The sequence below is a fragment of the Kryptolebias marmoratus genome, linkage group LG20, assembly GCF_001649575.2.
Source record: "Kryptolebias marmoratus isolate JLee-2015 linkage group LG20, ASM164957v2, whole genome shotgun sequence".
Lineage (NCBI taxonomy): Eukaryota > Metazoa > Chordata > Actinopteri > Cyprinodontiformes > Rivulidae > Kryptolebias > Kryptolebias marmoratus.
In genome coordinates, this window is record NC_051449.1 from 15,487,745 (window position 1) to 15,498,502 (window position 10,758).

General features: G+C 37.3%; 1 protein-coding gene across 2 annotated transcripts in view; it reads left to right on the plus strand.

Annotated features, from left to right (window-relative positions):
- Window positions 1–10,758, plus strand: part of LOC108229685 (myosin-7) — a 49,300-nt gene that overhangs the window by 15,897 nt on the left and 22,645 nt on the right. The window lies entirely within an intron of this gene.

Consider the following 10,758-nt stretch of genomic DNA (forward strand, 5'->3'; position numbering starts at 1 on the left):
GCTGAAGAGAAGGCCAAGAAGGCCATCACCGATGCTGCCATGATGGCGGAGGAGCTGAAGAAGGAGCAGGACACCAGCGCTCACCTGGAGCGCATGAAGAAGAACATGGAGCAAACCATCAAAGACCTGCAGCACCGTCTGGATGAAGCTGAACAGATCGCCATGAAGGGAGGCAAGAAGCAGGTGCAGAAGCTCGAGGCCAGGGTAAGTATAATCTTAGACTTTATCAGACAGTGTGCACATGTGGCTTTAACATCATGGTGTCATTATAAAATAGCTTTTATTGGCTTCTTAATGACCAAACAGGAAAACAACACTTCTACAAGCCTTTACTTATAATGTTGGCTTTTGAAAAACACTTTCTTCACCAGTTAATCATTTACTTCGACTGTTTAATGTTTTTCATCTTGTGTGAACACTAACACCTGTTATATTTAGCTCAAGAAATGTATAAATTTGCTGTTCATTCCAACCTTTTGCTTAGGTGTGTAAAATTACCAAGATTTAAGACAGTTGGTGCTCTGATGTTTTTAGGTGAAGGAGCTTGAGAATGAGGTGGAGTTAGAGCAGAAGAAGAGCAGCGAAGCAGTGAAGGGAATCCGCAAATACGAGAGACGCATTAAGGAGCTCACATACCAGGTAATCTTTAAACGTGAAAACATTTGCCTTTTTTAAAAGAGGTTCTCATTTACAGAAAATGATTAATCCTGCGATGGTTAAAAAAGTAAAAACAGCTGTGTGTTCCCACTACACAAAGAATATTGTAACAAAAAAAAACATCCAAACAAAAAAAATTAATTTTTCTTAATTTTTACAGACTGAGGAGGACCGCAAGAATGTAGCTCGTCTGCAAGACCTGGTTGACAAACTGCAGCTGAAAGTCAAAGCCTACAAGAGAGCTGCTGAGGAGGCTGTGAGTGTGGTTCGATTCAGGACCTAAATGTTGTTCTTACTCCCAAAAACCCTTTACTGAGACCTTGTAGTACTCCTTAAGCTGCTCTGATGTGACCTTCCTTCATTTTATTACATTTTCAAAGCTGCACCAACAGCACTGATCACAGCTTGGTTGGATCTTTGAGAATCAGGTGAACTCAGAACATTTTGATATAATGTTGTGGTCTGGGTCCTTTTTAAATCTCACAGGAAGAGCAGGCCAATACTCATCTGGGCAAGTTTCGTAAACTGCAGCACGAGCTGGACGAGGCTGAAGAGAGAGCCGACATCGCTGAGTCTCAGGTCAACAAGCTGCGTGCCAAGAGCCGTGATGTGGGGTCAAAGGTCAGAGGCTTCTCTTATATTCAACAACACCTGATATGAAGAGTGCTGCACTCCTGAAAATGCAAAAACTAATTCTTTACTACCTTTATTAATAATATTATTTTAGGACAATATAGTTCAAGTTGTTTGTAAAGAAAACCAAAATACCAAATCAGATTTTTATTGGAAATGAAAGTAAATAAATCAGGCCAGTCTTTGTATAAATCAATTTTATTTTATATCTGGATTTGATGAGTTGTTTTAGTTTATTTTATTTAGTTGTTAATAATTGAATTTCTTCAAAATGAAGTTAGTATTTAAAAGTTAAGTTTAGATTAGTTTTAAGGTAAGAATTGGGGCTTGATTGATAATTTGGGAATTTATTAGATGGTAGATGTTAAAAATCTGACAAAATTTAAAATTCAGGGATTAGTTTGACTTGTTTGAAAACTATATTTGTAAAATATGACTCATGCATTGAGTGGAGCATGCAAAGATGTTTTTTTTTGCTATACTTACCTACAATTTTGCTAAAATAACACGATGACCATAGAATTCTGTAAATAATTAATGTCTTGTTTTTAAACAGTGAACATTATAATCTAAATTTACTTTTTTTTTTTACATACTTTTTTTTAACTCTCATTTTTTAGTCTTGCATTTACATTCACTCAGTTCTACTAATTTTAATATTTGTTTTCTATCTGAGACATTTTATTTCTAAAGTTAACATGTCATCGTAATGGAAAACTGTAAAAAGCCATAATAAACTGTAATAAGGATTCTGCTCTACAGTTCATAATTTTTTAAGCATTTTGTGTAAAACCTGTTGAGACTCGTTAGGTCCTTTTCCACCAATTCCCCTCTCTCTTGTCACTCTTCATCACAGAGAGGGCTAGATGAGGAGTGAAACTCTCTGACGGCCACCTCAGACCTGTGGGATCTTCTGTGCTGCAGTCCCTTCATCCTGAAAAGTAATTCTGTAGAATAAAGCAAAATGCATCAAAATTAACACAAAGTGTTCGCAGTCATTGTGGTCACAGTAGTGACAATAGGCACACTGAAATAAAAACCATCACTCAAAAAAAGATGTCAAATCTTCTGCTTTATTGTGCTTTTTGTGTACTCACCACTTAATTTATACTGTTAGTCAATCTGCCAGAGGGTCTGACACAGAAAATACATTTTACCAGTGGTTTGATCAGTCCTGCCACCTTGTGCTGAAAATCGTCAACTGATGATTGAAAATAACAAGAACACACACACTACAGAAGAGTCAGTGTGTTTTTACTTATATTTGAAGTCTGTAATAAAGTACTGGTAAAACCTACGTACATATAAAATATAAAACGATCTTTGTTTTGACAGTTGCATGGACCCATCAGTAAGTTAGTTGCAGAGCAGAAATGATGTGTTTGTCTGAAGAAGAACGGCTCGGTGTCCATTATGCTGCTTTTACCAATACTCCAATTTTCACCGATGCTTTTCCTGATGCTGCTCAGTTAAACAAGTTTGGATCAACCAAAAAGAAACATCTGCAGATTGAGAATTGCACTCATATTGTGCTAATATGGCACACCTGAAGTGTCAATATGGATAAAAATAGTCTAAGCGTTGTGTATATCAAGCCAGAAAAAAATAATATACTTTTTAGTGCTCTATAGTGTTTGAAATGTCAAATGTACTATAGCACTGAAGTTTTAATTTTATGACCCAAACAAAGCCATAATATGTCAGATTTCTCAAATAAAGTATAATCTTCGTGGTAAAACATTTTTTGTTTCCTTCTACTGTCTTTTGTTAAAATGTCTCACACTGTCTGATCTGAGAAAAAAAAAAATTTGCTTGTTTGAAAAAGAATATATGATAACTTTTTTGTAAAAATTACTTGCCGTCAGCAGACGAAGACGGTTCTTAGAGTTGTGGTTAGGACCTCTCTGGCTGTGGGAGAACCAAGTGGGGGATCTTGAGATGACTACCAGGAATTAATTAAACATAAAAGTGATTGCTAATAGCATATAGTTTAAAATCATAGGCATTAAAAGAGATAAAAAAAAGTAGTCGTAAATAGCTAAAAACAGTACAATAGCTGTTAAAGTTTTGTTTATTTAATCTGTATCCTATTTATTGCAAATATAAATTGTAGAGAACTAATAAAAATAATAATGAGACCTATCAATAATATGAGACGTGTAAAATAAAAAAGTTCCGGAAAGGAAAATATAAATATATTCAAAATATATTCCAACAGCACAAGACACATGGTTAATTGTTTTCTAAGAGAAAAGGTCTATCCTGTTTATCAGTACCTTCAATATCAAATGTGAGCTGTTACTCCACCGCTCCTCCTTTTTATACGACAGTCTGTGATAAAGATTTGCTCTAGTCTCTTCTAATGGTTTCACCTAATCTTTTCTCCCACAACAATCACACTTGCTTCATTTGCTTGCTGTCAGAGTTTCAAACTAAGAGACCCTTTAAGAGACAAAGAGCAAGCATCTTTTTTTTATGTCTGTCGAGTTCTCCACTTCTTTTAGTGAACAAAACACTCACTTGTATAAAGTATAAAGTTATATTCAACACTCTGACACTCTAAATACACACTATAAATTTATTACAGCTCTCAAAAACATGAAGATGGAAGAACTACTTTAAACTTTTGGAAATGTCCTCACAGCCAAATAAGAACACAAATTTATTTCCAGAATCTAAACAAAGAAGAACATTACTAAAAATTGTGTTTTTTCCATTTTTTTGAGTTTAGGTAACAAATAATTACCTAGTTCTGTGTTTAAAATTATACATGTAGCTCAATTAAACTGTTAAAATATTCAAAAGGTTTAAATTAGTGTTATAGTACATAAAATAACAGTAAAATGCTCACACCTTGATTAAAATTTTTAGCATAAATGATGCAATATATAGATTTTTGTCCAAAACACAAAAGAATAAAGAATTTGACCTCATATACAGCATAATATTTAAGGATAGCTCATCTAATTTTGCCTACATTATCTACTACACATTGTGGGATGTATACTGTATATAAGCATACGTATACTCATGTTGTAAAAGATTTTTGTCATCGATAGAACTTGTTAAACCTTAATCCCATGTTGGACAGATACCCCAAAAATCAAAAGTCACTACTGCTTAGACCAAGACATAACTACGTAGAAGGTATTCTTTTCTTGTGAAAAATACTTGTTTTCTGTAAAAATTGACAACATCCTATAAAAGAATAAAACAATGAACGTAAAACATGCACCTATGCACAAAAACAGCATCGTTTAACGTATATCTGAAGCTTACCGTGTGTTATGCATCTGCTGCTGCACAAAGGAGGCACAGACGAACAGACGATAGGCAGCCAATTTGAAGGAGTGAGGAAGGCGGAGAGTATGAGCTGACACCGAGTGATGACCTTGATCTCACGTGGCCTCGTCCTCCGAAGATCTTTGAGATCTACGAGGAGATTCCCCGACAATAGATGAACAGCACAGTGTTATTCTTTTTCATCCATGCAATAATGATAACAAATTGATCTAATCTTCGTTTAATTTCCCTCTGACTCAGCGACAACCCTTTAACGCTTTTTGTGTTTGTGTCACAGGTTCAGCTTGTCAAACGCTTAATGCACGGGGCTGTTGTGTTTGTAAGAGCTTAAGAGCTGTTTTGGCAGAAATTAGAAGCAGTTGCATTTAAAGAGGCAACACCTTTTGTTCTTTAAAACCAAAGAACAATTGGTCTCACCTCAGAGGAGTTACACAGTGGGTCTGGGATGAAATCCAGCAGGGGGGCACGATCTAAGGTCTCCACGGGCATTTAAACAGCTGAGAATGATAGTAAGTCCAATAATGTGAAAGCAGATTCTGATCAACCTTTACACGGCCCGGTGAAACACCGCTAAGCACTACAGTACAAAACTAACAGTGATGGCGTTAGGATGAAGATTGCGACATTGTTTGCAGGATAGAGGGGCTTATTTCGTTAATAATAAAAGAGGGAAGAAAACCGCAGTAATTCAGTTGTTACTACACAGGGAGCATCATCATTACATTAGCACTCAAGCACAAGAAATACTTTAAAAACAAGGTATTATAGCTCACACTTTCACTCTGTAAATACCTTAAACTACATAAATATACATTTTAACTACACACTTTTCTGTCCAGAAAGAAGCAGGAAGTATAACTTATGTGACCCCTGTATTCCTGTGCAATAACTGAGAAGACATACAGTATATACCATATAATATAATATAAATTTATATATGTAATATTTATATATGTAATATTATAAATATACACCTACCAATATACACACAAGTTTGTATTTCTACACTTAAGACATTTTTTTGCCTTCCATTCATTTCTGTAGCCTAACCCCTAGCCTTACCCTCACCTTAACAATAATGAGTACATGCTGAATCCTGACCTAAACTCTCTTTATACCTTAGCCCTGAATCTAATCTCTAACCTCAAAATGAGGTTCCACAATATTAGGACTGGGTTTTTGTCCTTCACCAGAAAAGGCCTTAAAAGATGACAAAAACTAGTTAAACTTATGGAATAAAACCTCTTCAGCTTCTTCAGTTTGCTGACCTGCACTGCCATAAAGGAGATCAATCCTTTTTTATTGTTTCTTAATTTATTTTATCTGCCAGTACTTTGTTTTATTAAAACTTTAATGGTACTTATCTTTAGGGATTAATAAAGTGTGCTTTTAAATACAGTTAAATGTGTCCTCTCAACCCACATGAAACTTTATAATGGCCAAGAATACAAACAAGGTTGAACGGAGACAATATTTTAGGTGCTGCACACCTGCTTCTTCCTGTCCATCATGACATCAGAAACTGTAGTTCAACTTTATCACTGCCCTCAAAGGCTGCCCTTCATAATCGGGAGGAAAAATCCAGAGAAGAATTTCACAGGGTTATCTTTGTCCTGAAGGCCAAAGGAGAGGGAACAATGCCATGACGACATGATGAGACTAAGGGCGTAGACCTTCCTGGGCAGAGCAGCGGTGAGTGATAATTTAAAGTCTCTGACCTTAGTTTTCACTCAGTGACAGCTGCAACTCTTTACTGTCTCAGCAGTGACTTTACAAGCACCTCTTCCCTCTGTACCGGACTGACCTTAGCTAAACTCAATCATTTCATCCAAAGTCTTAACAAGTCTAGAGCTCCTCTCCAACCTCAGCATTAAAAGAACAAATTGGTTTTAGTTTGTTTATTAATCTGATGTTTCTCATCCTTCTGTCTGAAATATAAAACACGGGCACCCAATCAGCTGATACTAAAAGGTGAAAATGAAGAAACGTAGTGGGATCTCCTGTTTCTAACAAACTTTTATTTCAAAACCATTTTGCTCTCATGTAAAACCCGACTTTAATGGGTTTATTTGATACTTAGTATAAAAGAACATATCATACTGAGGTTATTTTTCCTTGCTTGTGAGAAGAAATGATCAAAAATTCATGTCAGGTTAAACAGATGCAGCCACATAAAGACATGACTACAGTCAATTCAGCTTTAAAGTTTCAACCAGACAGACGGATGATGGAGGTAAACATTAAACATGGCAAAGTAGGCGACTTATAGATGTGACATACTGAACAACAGGTGCAACACACAAATAATAATGAAATCACAATAACAGGATTGAAGTGATTCTAAGCAGTTGCTCTGAAGAAATGATGAAAACTGACTGGTTATGATTAATATGAATAAATTAAGAGTCATTTGATATCCAGCCTGTCCCTGAACTCCACCTCACGCCCTCCCCTTTCTTTGAACCACGTATTGTCCTCGCCTTGTTTGTCACAAGGTTACAGCAACAAATAGCGGCAGCAGTTCCTGCCCAATTAGGACCATGCTTTTTTAACGTGCATTTCCCCCCCCCCCCCAAATATTTATCCCATATTTGGTGGATCTACCAGCTTTATTAAAGGAGGTGAGGCTGCTGTCAGGTACGGCTCTCAACATTTCACTTGATTGAAGGCTGACAGTCTAAGGTAAGCAAAACATTTTTATCATTTGTATGATCCCGTTTAATAATTAAAGTTGATGCTCTGATGTGTAGCACTGAAGTCGAAGAAAAAAAAAGAAAGAAAGAAAGATCCACTGATTGTCACACACCTGAGTGTGTGAAATTTGTTCTCCGCATGTGACCCATCCCCTGAGGGAGCGGTGAGCAGCAGCGGTGCTGCGCTCGGGAATCATTTGGTGATGTAACCCCCCAATTCCAACCCTTAATGCTGAGTGTCAAGCAGGGTGGCAATGGGTCCCATTTTTACAGTCTTTGGTATGACCCGGCTGGGGATTGAACCCACAACCTCCCAGTTTCAGGGCGGACACTCTACCACAAGTAGCACTTACTGATAGTACCTTTGAGTGTAAATGATGATGTATGGCAGCAAGACTGAATCAAATGCTTTGCTTTTTTATCTGGTTTGAACAGAAAACTCTGACTGACCATCGTCTTCATTTGGAGTCCAACCCACCCAAGGTAAAAGCAAGCTGCAGTTCAATCAGGACATTGATTTTGGACTAAGTTTAGTCGAGTTACTGGAAATTTATCTTTGACATTGTACATGATTAGGAATTCAAGGTCAGTTTCTATTTGTTTTTTGGAGCAGCTCCTCTCGTCCGAACTAAAGATCTAAAATATCAAAGGACATTTATATTTAATTATTATTCTTATTTATAAATTTAAAACTATTTATGTTTATTTCCATAATATCGAATGCAATTTTATATTCAAAAAGGCTTTAAAATGAATATGCAATGAAGATTTAATTATTTTTTTAAACATATGAACTTCATATTGAAAAAAAGATTTAAAACTCAACTATAATGGAATCACAATGATTACCATCTGCCCTTTAAATGACTGTATTTGTAAAGTAACTGCTGTAACAACAGATGCTTGCAGATATTTAGCATTAAACATTTAATGGTGATTTGTTTAAAGTTACTGCAGTCATCATCAGAGGCTCAACATTCTCACATTTGTAACAGGTTGAATAATGGGTGACGCCGCCATGGCAGAGTTTGGAGTTGCTGCTTCTTTTCTGAGGAAGTCAGACAAGGAGCGCCTGGAGGCTCAGACTCGTCCGTTTGACATGAAGAAGGAGTGCTTCGTACCCGACCCTGAGGTCGAGTACGTGAAAGCATCCATCACCAGTCGTGATGGCGACAAAGTCACCGCTGAGACTGAATTTGGAAAGGTATATTATCAGTTCTGTTTGACTGAAATTGAAAACTCTTGACAATCTGGGTGAGATATGTCACTTCTTTTTCCAGACTGTCACTGTGAAGGAGTGTGATGTACACCCCCAGAACCCGCCAAAGTTTGATAAAATTGAAGACATGGCGATGTTCACCTTCCTCCACGAGCCAGCTGTGCTGTTTAACCTCAAAGAGCGTTACGCAGCATGGATGATCTATGTGAGTTAAAGAACAAGTTTATTTCTCCATACTTATAAACTATCTTAGCATCTAAAAACATTATTTTCTATTCTTCTTTTGACATGGCAGACCTACTCTGGGCTGTTCTGTGTGACTGTCAACCCATACAAATGGCTGCCAGTCTACAACCAAGAGGTGGTCGTCGCCTACAGAGGGAAGAAGAGGAGTGAAGCTCCTCCTCACATCTTCTCCATCTCTGATAATGCCTACCAGTACATGCATGCAGGTACATAAGTCACTTCAGGTCTTCAAAAATGTTTTGGATGATGCTGTAAATTTTCATTTGTTTATTGTATTTTCTTGATGACAGACAGAGAAAACCAGTCAATCCTCATCACGTGAGTTACTGTGATCAAAAACCATTCAGCAGTCATAGGTCGGTGATCACAGCCTAAACCTTTCTGTGTATTTTACACTCAGTGGAGAATCCGGAGCTGGAAAGACTGTCAACACCAAGCGTGTTATTCAGTACTTTGCCAGTATTGCTGCTGTCCCCAGTGGGAAGAAAGATGCTGCTGCTGAGAAGAAGGTTTGTTCTACATTTGTTTCTTAAAATCACACAACAAAACTATCAATAGTAAACCTAAAATTACTTTAAATTTTTCAAGCTTCCCTAAACTTGTCAGTATGTCTGACAATGTGGATTTGTTTCCCATCAGGGCACCCTGGAGGATCAAATCATTCAGGCTAACCCTGCTCTGGAGGCTTTTGGTAATGCCAAGACCATCAGGAACGACAACTCCTCCAGATTTGTGAGTTTCTGTAGCTCTGAAATGGGAAACTTTTGGTGAAATTAAGATTTTAAATAAAATAAGTGGCTTTTTCTGTAGGGTAAATTCATCAGAATTCACTTTGACAACAGAGGAAAGTTGGCCTCTGCTGACATTGAGACTTGTAAGTAACAAGATTTATGAAACGTGTTTGAAGTCACGCTCAATCGATTTGTGTCCATAAGAACAAATATTGTATTCAACAGATCTTCTGGAAAAGTCACGTGTGACCTACCAGCTCAAAGCTGAGAGGGACTACCACATTTTCTACCAGATTTTGTCTCAGGCAAAGCCTGAACTCCTGGGTAAGTGTATTAAACAAATGCAAAGTAGTTTATATTTTAACATTATAACATGTTAAAAAATATATATTTTATCCCATTCTAGAGATGCTGCTCATCACCAACAACCCCTATGACTACGCCTTCATCTCCCAAGGAGAGACGACAGTAGCCTCCATCAATGACTCTGAAGAGCTGATGGCCACTGATGTGAGATAAATCGTAAAATCAAAACAGCAAACAATGTTCAGTCAATCATATTATGAAGCTAAATAAAAATGAAATTGCATTGATTTATTTCACTTAGGATGCCTTTGATGTGTTGGGCTTCACTCAAGAAGAGAAGAACAGTATTTACAAAATGACTGGTGCCATCATGCACTTTGGTAACATGAAGTTTAAGCAGAAACAGCGAGAGGAGCAGGCAGAGGCTGATGGAACTGAAGGTAGGAAATTATTATTTGAAGCAAGTTACAAGGCACAAAAGAATGATAAGAGCTTTGCATTCCACTGATGACCTTGACTTAACATCATTAAATCCCCAAAGATGCTGACAAAGCAGCTTATCTGATGGGCCTGAACTCTGCCGACCTCATCAAAGGTCTCTGTCACCCAAGAGTCAAAGTAGGAAATGAGTGGGTCACCAAGGGACAGAATGTTCAACAGGTAGAAAAAATAAAAATACCTCTGAAATTCTGACCATCCCCTTGATGGAGGCATCAAAAGATGCAGGAACAAAATGACAATCTAACTTCTAACGCTTGTATTGCTCCTTTAGGTGTACTATGCTGTTGGTGCACTGTCTAAGGCAGTGTATGAGAAGATGTTTCTGTGGATGGTGGTGAGGATCAATCAGTCCCTGGACACCAAGCAGCCACGTCAGTACTTCATTGGTGTGCTGGACATTGCTGGATTTGAGATTTTTGAGGTGAGCATCATTTGTTTCTGTTTCTATAAGTCGATACTATCTGGAACA